Source organism: Triticum aestivum, chromosome 4D (genome assembly GCF_018294505.1).
Source record: "Triticum aestivum cultivar Chinese Spring chromosome 4D, IWGSC CS RefSeq v2.1, whole genome shotgun sequence".
NCBI classification, from domain to species: domain Eukaryota; kingdom Viridiplantae; phylum Streptophyta; class Magnoliopsida; order Poales; family Poaceae; genus Triticum; species Triticum aestivum.
This window is the reverse complement of record NC_057805.1, coordinates 444,558,506-444,571,228: the sequence shown is the minus strand read 5'-3', so window position 1 is coordinate 444,571,228 and position 12,723 is coordinate 444,558,506.

The following is a 12,723-nucleotide window of genomic DNA, read 5'->3' as shown; positions in this document are numbered from 1 at the left end:
TTAGAGCAAGTACCTTGATGGGTGAATAAGATAGGGCATCTTCATCTGACTCCTCCACTAGGGAGCTACATTGACTTAGGTCTCCCTCTAGCTCAGAATCACTGTTAGGCTCATATTCTGAGCATGAATCTATAGGTGGAGAGCGTTTGCATTGCATTGCATCCAGACTTGATTTCAGTCCCTTAATGCCAAGTTTGACAGCCATGGCATTGTTCTGCTTTATTCTTTTCATGCGCGCAAGCTCATAATCATTATGATGCTGTTCAGAATCTGAGATTCATGAAAACATAAAAAGTAGTCAGATTATCTATGGAATGCATTGCGGATTCAACTCGGAGAGTGTCTCCCTATAAACCCGTGCATATGCAAAGTTCACCTCCCCAACCGTGCTGACCAGACCACACATAGAAATACAAACCCCTTATGTCTCTATAACAGGCAGGCACACATTTCAAAACTGAAGTAGGAACATTAGAATCATATGAAATTCGTATTTGAACAAATAAACTAAGCAATTATGAGTGGCGTAATGTTTAGCTTCAAGGGTGGAGTGTTGGTAGTGTGACACAAAGCAAGTAGGCAGATTGTATTCCATGTAAAAGATCGAAACCTATGTAAAAGCTGGAAATGACACTTTCTTTCTATACAATGCAGTGTTCGTTACCCACACGGGATGGAAGAGATCACATAGAGAAATACTATTCACTCATGTCTACGGTTCCAGTATTTAGAAACAGGGTGGTCCACCCTAAAAGAATATTGACAACAAATATGACAAGGCAAGCATAGATGTAGTGAATCAATCATTTACTTGTGAGCTTACTAGGACAAGTATGCGGAATTGTAACTGCAGTAAGAGACCGTCCAAAATCTGAATGAAGAAGTTTGTCTAGCACTTATTGTTTGCAACTAATCGACGTGAATAATTGGATATTATATCGAATGAGTAAGAAAGACAAGTAAAATTGTCAACAAACCTGGCTTGCAGTAGTAATCTGGGTCAATGTCACTACGACCAACAATCCAAAATGACTAGTTTCTATTCCGAGGGCCGGAATTTTGAAAACCCTGTGAACTTTAGAGGTACTAAAGATTACCGAAATACATCTGAACCATTAAGTGTAGGTAGCACTGAGCACACAACAAACCCTAATGACAGTCCTGCCTAATGAGTAATGAATCAATTAGAAAATGGGTGATGAGGAGTGGCTGCTGGGTGTTGAGGACGTATCTCAGGATAAATCGGGTTGGCTTGGTGGGTGCTGCACGCCTGAGCCCTTAACGGACTGGGAAGGTAGGCACGGCGGCGCGCCCGCGCAGCGGTGACGCTGTTGGGCGAGCGGCTCCTGGCCTCCTGTTAGTCCGGCGTCTCCTCCTAGAGTCATGCCGTCCGGGGACGGCAAGTCGCCGGCGAGGCAGGCGGCTGGGGGCGAGTACAGATCGGAAGCGCGCAGAAGAACAGAGGGGAATCGGGGCCTGGGACGACCCAAAATCCCAGGGTGGGCCGGCCCACCGTGGTCACCGTGTAGAGATACACACCCGAGCGGCGAACATGCATTTTCGAAACTAATTTAGGAACATTTAGCTGATCAATTAAACAACTTTGTTTTAATAATATCAGATTCGTACTTGAACAACTAAGCTTGTTTAGCTTGATGGGGGAGCAGTGTTATTATGACACGAAGCACGTATTCTGATCGTATAGTGATCATAAAAGGGGGAAACTCTAAGCATATATTTTTTTAGCAAAAGAGGGTTTCCCCTCCGATTTCTATTAAAGAAACCACCATGGAACCAACATGATCAATTAAACCCTAAGCATGATCAATTAAACCGTATTATGGCTGTGCCATGGCAGATTTGAAGCTGCAAACCGGAGAAATGATATTTAGCATCCATTGTTTGCTTCGAACTAAGAACTAAATTCTAAGAGCTGAAAAGAAAGTAGAGTAACCAAGTTAAGATCTATTTTCTGGTTGAGATCAAAAAGTTGAGGAGATATGAAGTACCACCTCTCTTGTGGCGCCGTGTAGGCATCAGGGGTGCGATGGCTGTCGGTGGCGTTGAAGCAGATCTGCGACGGTAGACGGGTGCATCGGGGGATAAGTCCCGTTGCGGTGGAAGAGAAGGTCGTGTGAGCGGCCCCGGCAAAGAGGACGACGGCGCCGATGAAGCGAGAGGACGCGATGCAAGGCTATTGGTCTGTCGCCATGGATGAGAAACGTCCATCTCTAGCAGTGGACGACACGGTCTTGGTAGGCGCTCCGGCATGGTGGAGGACGGTGGCGATGGATGTGGTGGAGGACGGCGGCGATGGATGGGGTGGCGGACGGAGGCTGGTGTGGGGATGGGGTGTTCTAGCACGGACGGTGTATGAATGGGAAAATGGAGGGAGAGGTACAGGGAACCATGTTTTTGGGACGCACCTGTCTGAAATATGGGAAAGTTACGAACTTAGCCCCCGTTTAAAATTTGGACGTCTCGTCGGTTAGGGATAGGACGGTAATCTCGCATCTCGCCAATATTTGCCCAGAGCGATTTCGGGCGAGGAGAGGGTGGTTGGCGCCCATGGTTGGCGCCCACGGTGTATGAACGGGGCTGACAGGTAGGGCGGTTGTGTCACGTCAGAGTGAAGTTACAAACCTGCCCCTATTGAAAATATTTGCCTACATCGATTTTTGCCGAGTCGAGTTTGTTTTGCCGCCCACCGTGTATGAATGGGGAATGGAGGGAGAAACAGAGGTCTTTCGGACGAGCTTGAATCAAATGAGTTTCGCCGCCCATGTTTGACGCCCACCGTGTCAGAATGGGCTCAGAGACGGTTGTGTCACGTCTAATTGAAGTTACTAACCTACCCCTATTTAGAGCAATGGAAATCGGGCCGATGGATTGTCCGTGTAATGGGTAGATAGTAATTTCCATCTCCCAAACACTTGGCTTCGGGCAGCTGACGTGGGAGTGGACATTTTGCTGCTTCTTTCGAATTTTGGGACAATAAGCATCCACGTTTACCCTGGCAACTAAATTCAAATCCATTTTGTATTCCTATATGAATCTTTATAAATCATTCTATGTGTTTTTATATATCTTCAAAAGGACGACAAAGATATATTCCACTGTCATATATGAATATGGTTTACAAATGCCGATACTCAAATTCAGAAACTAGAATCCAGTTTAAGGTGAATTCGAATATTTGGAACACTTCATGTCCAACTCAAATGTCACATGCAGCATAATGTGTACTCCCATTTAGATATGTACACAAGCGATATATCAAGATTCAAATACCGAGTCAATCAACCAAGAATGTATAGAACTAACAGACATATAAACACTTATAGAGTATATGGATCAATAATATCAACTAACATACATAAGCCAGGCCGCTGTACTTTTTTTTGGCTACAACAACATCCTTTTTTTAGCCAGCATCTTGGCCCTTTCCGATGCGTGCCACTTATGGTCCATCTATACTACTACTATTGCTGAATGCACATTCAGCCCGATTGGCATATTTGTAGGTCTGGCACCGCAATCCAAATGAAATGTCTCCGAGTCTTATCAATTAATACAGACTTGTGCTCAAATAAAATTACAAACCAAAAAACAAACAAAAAACAATTATTACATGATCTCTAAAACAAATGGTTTGATTGATTACATGAATAGACAACACAAAGGTTATTCAACTATGGAAAGAACATTTCACCTATGATTTACCAAGTAGGAATTTAATTTCCTTTTTTCCTTCAGGACCTTAACAATCTGGTCAGTCTCAGCTTGCTTCGTTTTGAAATCCACCAAATATTTAATGGTTGTCTTGAGTACTGCTTGTGATTGTGTTGTTTGCTTCCTCCCATGTCAACTCCATCTCTAAGTACAGAAGCAGAATCTCTTTCTACCACTAGTTTAGCCTCTAGAGCATCAGCAGTTGGCAATTCATAATGCATGACTGGACCGGTGCCACTGCTGTGGGATGATGCAACGTCCATGGGGACCTCGCTCTTTGATCTTGGGCTAACCTGTTTTGCCATTAAAGTTCCGATTGGATTCAGAAAAGTTGAAGTTAGCAAAACATCTCAACTGGGAGTTATAACAGCAAACTAGTTAAACAAACAAGGAATTAAAGAGTTTCAATTGGATGCTGAAAAGTAGTTATTAACATCATTGTAACCCGTTGTTGCAGCAGCAAAGCAGTTAAACAAACAAGTAGATATTTAAGTTAAGGCAAACAGGTAATTCTTAATAGTAAGTATCAAACACATAGATAGGCGCAGTCTACAATATGATTAATAGGATGTGCCATTATATAATCAGTAGCAAACTAAATTAAGCCAAGCAACGTAATTGAACAATTTTGCAATAAGTGGCTAACTAAAATTCCGAGAAGCAGGTAACTGAACTTACGCTAGTTCTTTGTATAGGCACACTGCAACTTCTTTTTCGCTTACAAGGTTGTACGAAGGAGTCCATGGCATCAATTGCTTGGATACGCAGTCCCAATACTTCTTTCTTCCCACACTGCATGGGTAAGTCGAATGGTTAATGTGGTAAGATGGTGCGTCCTTGATATGTTATATGAGGACGTGTAGTCAGACTAGTTGTAGCCAAACACATCACACTGGCTTTTACTGTATATTTCATGTGATTACTTTTGGCATATCGAGATCTAAGCAATCTACAATAGGATGAAAAGACTGGCATCCTTCACATTATTGGCGAACTCAGTTCATAGAAACAAGCAATTCAACCATTCTGTGGGTAAATCAAAAGCGCCACTGAAATATTTTTCACTATCCAATCATACACGCAAAAAGGGGCGACGCCACCATAGGGGCTGGTATGGGCGGCCGCCTCAGGTGGCTGGAAAGTGTGCACCTAGGTTGAGTTGTCCAGGTTGGCCCACGCTAGTTTTGTTCGTCCCAACGCATGAGCAGGCAATGTAAAAAATGAAGAAAAATGTTTCAATTTGGATGGGCCAATAACATAAGTGCAAGGCAGACCCTATAGCAGGCTCGCGGCCCAAACGAGCGCCTCCCATATCGATCGACAGCAGGAAAAATCCCAATTCATTCGCTCCAGCCTCCAGTCTGCTTCGCTCCTAACCTAGCCGCCGCTGGACAGACCGACACAGCACTTCCTCGCGCCCTCGTTGGAGGGCGGTCGCCGGGCTTCAAGCGAACGGAAGGAAAAGAAGATGAAGATCCAACCCTGGGTGTAGCCTGCGTGGGAGGCAGCGGCGGCAGCACGGGCATGGCATCGAGCTTGCGTAAACGGACAGTCGCAGCTTGCAAGAGTAGCATGCGCAACGAGCAGGTACATCACATCCCTGATTATATCTAATTCAACTCTTCAATTTCTGGCCAATAGTTAAACCTGACGGTGTTGTAAAACTGCTTGTATGTAGGGAATCTATGAGAAAATGAAACCAATTTCTACTTATTTTATAACTACCCAATCAATACTGAACTGACTGAATCTGATGTATCTAATCAAGTTTCCGATGCAAACATACAAGCTCATGTTGTTCTTGAGCCTGAAGTGTCTAATGAACAGACTGCTAATGAAGGATTTGATGCAAACATTTTACATGCTCCTGGTGATGAACATATAGTGTCTAATGAGGGATCTAATGCAAGCATTTTGCAAGCTCATTGAAGGATTTAGTGTCTAATGATGATCTACTATGTTGAGAGAGACAGAGATTTGCAGGCATTGATGACAAGCAAATTATAGTGCATTTTCATAGCTTGAGGAAACGTCGAGGCCATCTACCAGAAGGTCCCCGTATCATGACAACATAGCATAAATACTTTTCTAATCTGTTGTTTGAAGCTATTGCCATACTTGTGCAGGATAGATATATTGATATGCAGTTTGTGCACTGGTTATACGTGCAATTACACTTCGATATTTTCATCCAAAGAATGAATAATTCAAGCAGGTACAGACCATGTTTGTAGTCCTTGTACACCATGTTGCATTTTGTGTTTTTTGGTGCTTGCATCACTTAGTGTTTATAATCTGAACTACTTTGGATCATTAGCTGGTTTTCAAAGTGCATGTAGCTTCACATTTCTCAAGTTATGTTGATTTCCGGAGTGCAAGTGCCTTCGTATTTTTTAAGTTAAATGTTCGCCCCTGGTAACTTGAATTCGTGGATCAGCCACTTCACACAAATCATACACGAATGCCAGTATGAATTAAATGAAATGCAGGGACTTACGCTAGCTCGTTGTACAGGCTCACTGCAGCTCTGCTTGCGCTTGGGATGTTCCATGTACAAGTCCATGTTACCACTTGCTTGAATGTGCAGGCCTTGTGCTCCTTGCATCCCCCTCTGCATTTTTGACATGGCGAATGGTTGATCAAATAAGAGGAATCGACCTTGATGTTGTACCGGAGGACAGATACTTACAAGGTTATATGGGTGTGCAGGATGTGTACCAGATCCCGTAGCGCCGTCATGCTTCGCTAAAAATGGATTTGCTTGTTTCAGATGATATCTCCAGAAGAAATAAGAGTTAAAGTCAGAGTTGCATAGGCGTGTAGGCTAAGCGAGCAGTGAAAGGATATCCAAACATCGTCGGAACAGTGCACAAGGGAGTGATGTGTGGATACCTAGTTCGGGCCGGCGTTTGGGCATGCTCGCCTAGCTAGAGTGCGGGTCACTTCAGAGCCGTTGAGGGTGATGCGCTGGCGTTGGCTGGCCGCGCACGGATGCAGATCTTGAGTCGCAGCGGAGCGCTACGATGCGGTGGACGAGACCGTTGGTGAAGCCCCAACGGCCTCGGGGGGCGGAGGTGCGACGATGTGCTCGGTGAAGTAGCCCCGGTGAGCTGGGAGACGGCGTCGTGGAAGCGCACCTGATGCGGTGGAACTCAGTGTCTGTGAGGCACGTCGGTTGCGGCGGCCGACGTTGTCGGTAGACCACCCGGTGCGGTGGACGAGGGCGTAGATGAGGTAGCTCCGGTGCGGTGGTGAAGCGCGACCGTCGTCTTCGTCGTCGTCGTCCGGCATAGAGGTGGGGAACGGTGGGGAAAGAGACGAGACGAGGGGCGTTTCGAGGGTTGGCGGCGAATTAGGGATTTGAGCAATCTGGGCGCGGAAGGGGACGGTGGAGAAGAGAGATTCTGTAGGGCTGGAATTGGGGCCGCCAGATATTTCAATCCGAAATGTGGAAGCGCGAAGATATATTGTCGTCGTCCTTTTTTGGGGGGGAGGTGTTGGAGATATGCCCTAGAGGCAATCATGTGATGATGATATTTCCATATGTATTCATGAGTCCTTTGCATTGTCCTTGAACATCATCAATGATATGTATCAATAAGTATGTGACTTGTTTGTGGAACTATGTATTGTATGATGATTGTTTTAATGGTCCCTAGTTGATAAGGTTATGCGGACACATATCCTTGACTAGTATACGACTCGGTTGATGACTATGTTTCACAAGTCATGTGCATGGAGATGCTAAACCAATAGTACGGGCTCGGGGATGGAGATCACCGAGCCGGACAGACCCACTTTGAGACGCAGCGAGATATAGTCATCTGTTAGTCTCAAGTGCAATGTCTATGCCATGTCCTAGACCTGAGGTCCTCGCATGTTCTCGGGATGAGGATCGACTCACTTAGGGTCTATCAAATGCTACTCTGTAACTGGGTAGTTATAAAGGTAGCTTTCAGGTGAGTCATGAGACATGCCGCGAGACATGGTTGACCAAGATGGAATTTGCCCCTCCTATTTGGAGAGATATTCTCTGGGCCCTCTCGAGTGATCAGATTCGGAAAGCATGGCCATGCGACTTGGGTTAAGTGTTAACCCAGTTCGAGAATCTGTATCATGGTTTCGAGAAGAGAGGTCGAGCTAACACAAGGGTGACAAGTACTCGCCTTGAGCTCGACAACAAATATCGTGAGGCAAAAGGAATGTTGCATATGCCACATTGTTGAGGTTCGTCAAACGACTTTACGCCCACATGGGAGTTGGCACGTTCTGCTAGGAGCCGCTACCAACTATCGACTCTGGTTGTGTCCATGTGTACGTGAACCTATAGGGTCGCACACTTAAGGGGCTGCAGCCCATTCGGATTGGATCTGAGTGGAAAATGGATGTGGACTCCTAGTGGGCTCAAGTGTTGAGCCCACCTCGGAGGTCTATATAAAGGGGAGTGGGCACACCACTTAGGGTTGATCGGATTGAACCCTGGTTAGCCACCACCACTCCCCATGCCCATGCCGCGCGACCAGACCTAGCAGTCCGCCGTTCGACGCTGCTCCCCGTACGTGTGGATACCTTGGAGGCATCGCATCTGCGGTGCTTGGACGAACCATTCGAGGGAACCGCGAGGTGCCGTTCGCGGGAGATCACCATTCACAGGTCTTCGCTGTTCGCGGGAGATCTGCAACGCGAGGAGGAGACGGCCCGGGAGATCGGCTACACGCATCACCAACTCTACTTCCGCTGTGGTGACTGCGCGTCTAGTGGTAAACCCGATCCCGTGATCTATTTCCAGTAGCATGATCTTGGGTGCGCGGTAGAAAATTTTATTTGGCGCTAGCGTAGCATACCGCGTGTTCCAACAGTGGTATCAGAGCCTCCGCTGTGTGGTAATAGATTCGAAGATATGCATATGAGATATGTAGACTAGTTCAGGTGCGGGTCGATGAGATCAGTCGCGCATGTCAGTGTTGAAGGTTGGTTTCGTGATCTTGTTTCCGTGATCGTGATGCAGAGGTCGTGACACAACTTACCCCTACCGGTCGGTTGTCCGCCATCGGGGTAGACAGTGGAACGTAAATCCGGATGCAGCACGCGAAGATCAATGAGATTGATCGAATCGGAACATAGATCAACACCTTGGAAATGTGATTTCCGCGGTGCTGAAATCTGTTGGAGCGGTCTCGGTAAAACGGCTGTAACTTTTGCATACGAACTTCGATTTTGCTCCACGACCTGTCAAACTGAAGCTAACAAAAAGCTGGATTAGCGGTGAAGATAGAGTTTCAGGATGTTTTATCTTCGGCGGTAGAATGTCTGACTCGTTTTTGCAGGGAATGACTGTGATTTGGTATAGCCCATGTATGTTGCTTGTATATTATTGTTTCATGACCTGCGTGTCATGAGTGCGGCAACCGGCAGGAGCCATATGGTTGCCCCATTATTGTATTAATTACCTGTGTGTCAACATGAGAAGCCATGTAATGTAATTTACTTTCAGTAGCTATTAGTTTTTAATAGCATAGTATCTTATGTAACACTTGGCGGTTGACACCATGGCGTGGAGATGGAGATCACCACGACGACAACCATGCATGGGCAGACTGCGCACGTGGAGATGGAGATCACCACGCGCTGTGAAAAGGGGCTATACCATATCACACATACATAAACTGCCTGTGAAAGTTTATCCCTTTTATGCATCCTTCCTTTTGCATGGTAGATGTTTTAAGTAGGGTGATCCCTCAAAGAATGTCAAGTACAAATGCCTCCCCAATTGCTGCACCTTCACATGTCAAGTATATTTAGTGGCGGGCCTATGAAATTAGGGTGCCACTAGATCTCCTTGAAGTGATGGGTTTGTGTCGGACACTTACACGCGGAGCATTGGTTGACTTGTCGTGGCTATCAAAACAGTTTTGGGCTACGAGGCATAGGAGTTGGCGAGGCATGAGATGTCCCCAACAACAAGAGTCGTATGGAGATACGATTAGCAAGAGTTTCTTACCGAGTGATCTTGTCCTCTAGCGGTGATGCAAAAGCTCACTAGTTGACATGTTGATCTTGGATCTTGAATCACTAAGTATCAACCGAGGGATGTTGATTTTAGTGGGAGTAATGATCTTATTAAAATGTTTAATATGAATTACTCTTCATGCATACATGTCTTAGTGTTTTGCATATTTCTGTTGTAGATCAATGGCACCACCTGCTCAAGTTACCCCTTTTGCGTTGAAATCAATCCTAGAAAAGGATAAATTGAATGGAACAAACTTTACCACCTGGTATAGAAACCTGAGAATTGTTCTTAGGCATGAGAAAAAGGAACAAGTTCTAGAGAATCCGCTTCCAGAGGAACCTGCCGATAATGCTAATGCCACAGCCAGATATGCCTACCAGAAACTCGTTGATGAATCAAACGAGATCAGCTGTCTCATGCTGGCTTCTATGGAGCCCGATCTGCAGTAGCAGTTCAAAAATATTGAGGCTTTCGATATGATCGAGAACCTTAAGAGCATGTTTCAAATGCAGGCTAGGACCGAAAGGTTCAATGTCTGGCGATCCTTGATGGATTGTAAGCTGAAAGAGGGTGATCCACTGAGCCCTCATGTGATCAAGATGATCGGGTACATGCAAGCTCTAGATAGGCTGGGCTTCCCACTTGGGGATGTGTTGTCCACAGATACAATTCTGGGTTCTCTTCCGGACAGCTATGGGTCGTTCATCTCGAACTACCATATGCATGGGATGGAAAAGAAGCTCACTGAATTGCATGGGATGCTCAAAGTGGCAGAGCAGGATATCAAGAAAGGTACACATCGTCAAGTGTTGATGGTGCAGAACTCGGCTAAGTTCAAGAAGAGCTGGTCCAAGAAAAACGTTAAGGCAAAGGGCAAAGAGAAGGAGGCAACTCCAACTACAGCCGCTGCGCCTAAGTCAGGGACGGCTTTGGGGAGTATTTGCTTTCATTGCAAGGAACCCGGACATTGGAAAAGGAACTGTAGCAAGTGGCTTGCCGAGAAGGGCAAGAAGACTGCAAGTATGACTTCTTCTTCAGGTACACTTGTTGTATATGTTATAGACATTTATCTTGCTGATGTTTCTAGTAGCTCTTGGGTATATGATACCGGATCGGTTGTTCACATATGCAACTCGATGCAAGGGCTAAGCAGAACTAGGAATGTCGCAAGAGGAGAAGTTGACATTCGCGTCGGGAATCAAGCAAGAGTTGCTGCATTGGCCGTCGGCACTATGCAACTTAATTTACCTTCAGGATTTGTAATGGAACTTGATAATTGTTATTATGTTCCTGCTTTGAGTCGAAACATTATTTCTGCCTCATGTTTGATGAGACAAGGTTATGAATTCAGTATTAAGGACAATGGTTGTTCTATTTACTTGAATAATATGTTTCATGGCTTTGCACCCGTTGTAAATGGGTTATTTATCCTAGATCTTGAAGGTGAATCAGTCTATAACATAAATGTCAAGAGGCATAAGCCTAATGAGATAAATTCGACTTACATCTGGCATTGTCGACTAGGACACATTAGTCAAAAGCGCATGAAGAAGCTCCATGATGATGGAATTCTAACTTCGTTTGAGTTTGAATCATTCGAGACATGCGAGTCTTGCCTACTCGGTAAGATGACTAAGACTCCTTTTGCAAAGAGTTGCGAGAGGGCGTCCGAGTTGTTCGAACTTATACATAGTGATGTATGTGGACCAATGAGCACGGCAGCCAGAGGTGGTTTCCAATACTTCATGACTTTCACCGACGACTTACAAGTCAGAAACTTTTGAAAAGTTCAAGGAGTTTCAGAACGAAGTGGAAAATCAACTCGGCAAGAAAATCAAACTTCTACGATCTGATCGTGGCGGTGAGTATATGAGCCAGGAGTTTGATGATCATCTGAAGAATCATGGAATAGTTCCACAACTGACTCCTCCGGGTACGCCACAGAGAAATGGTGTGTCAGAACGGAGGAATTGGACCCTGTTGGACATGGTCCGATCGATGATGAGTCAGTCGGATTTACCCTTGTCATTTTGGGGATACGCTCTAGAAACTGCAGCTTTCACACTAAACAGGGTACCATCTAAGTCTATAGATAAGGCACCATATGAGATATGGACTGCGAAGAGTCACAGTTTGTCTTTTCTGAAAATTTGGGGATGTGAAGCATATGTCAAGTGACTCCAGTCGGATAAGCTCACACCCAAATCAGACAAGTGCATATTCGTGGGATATCCAAGGGAAACCTTGGGATATTACTTCTACAACCGTGAAGAGGGCAAAGTGTTTGTCGCTCGACATGGAGTTTTCCTTGAGAAAGAGTTTCTCAATCGAAAGGCTAGTGGGAGGACGGTCCGACTAGAAGAAATTTGAGAACCACACGGGGACGTTCTGGTAGGTGGTACTGTCACACCGGAGTTAGTCAGGGAACCCGTAGTGGAGTCGACACCGGTTCCACGGAGGTCGGAAAGGTTACGCAATTTGCATCACTGTAATGTGTTGTTCTTGGAAAACAACGAGCCGACTACGTATGCGGAAGCGATGGAGAGCCCTGATTCTCAGTTATGGCTTGAGGCCATGAGATCCGAATTAAAGTCCATGGATGACAATCAAGTTCGGAACTTGGTTGATCTGCCAGATGGCGTTTGAGCCATTGAGTGCAAGTGGATCTTTAAGAAGAAAATTGATATGGACAGAAATGTCACAGTCCATAAGGCTCGACTTGTTGCTAAAGGTTATCGACAAGTTCAAGGAGTTGACTACGATGAGACTTACTCACCGGTAGCGATGCCTAAATCAATTCGGATCATTCTTGCTATAGCGGCATATTTCGACTATGAAATATGGCAGATGGATGTCAAAACGGCTTTCCTTAATGGAAATTTAACCGAGGATGTGTATATGACACAACCCGAGGGTTTTGTCGATCCAAAGAAGTCTAGCATGGTATGCAAGCTTCAGAGATCCATTTATGGATTAAG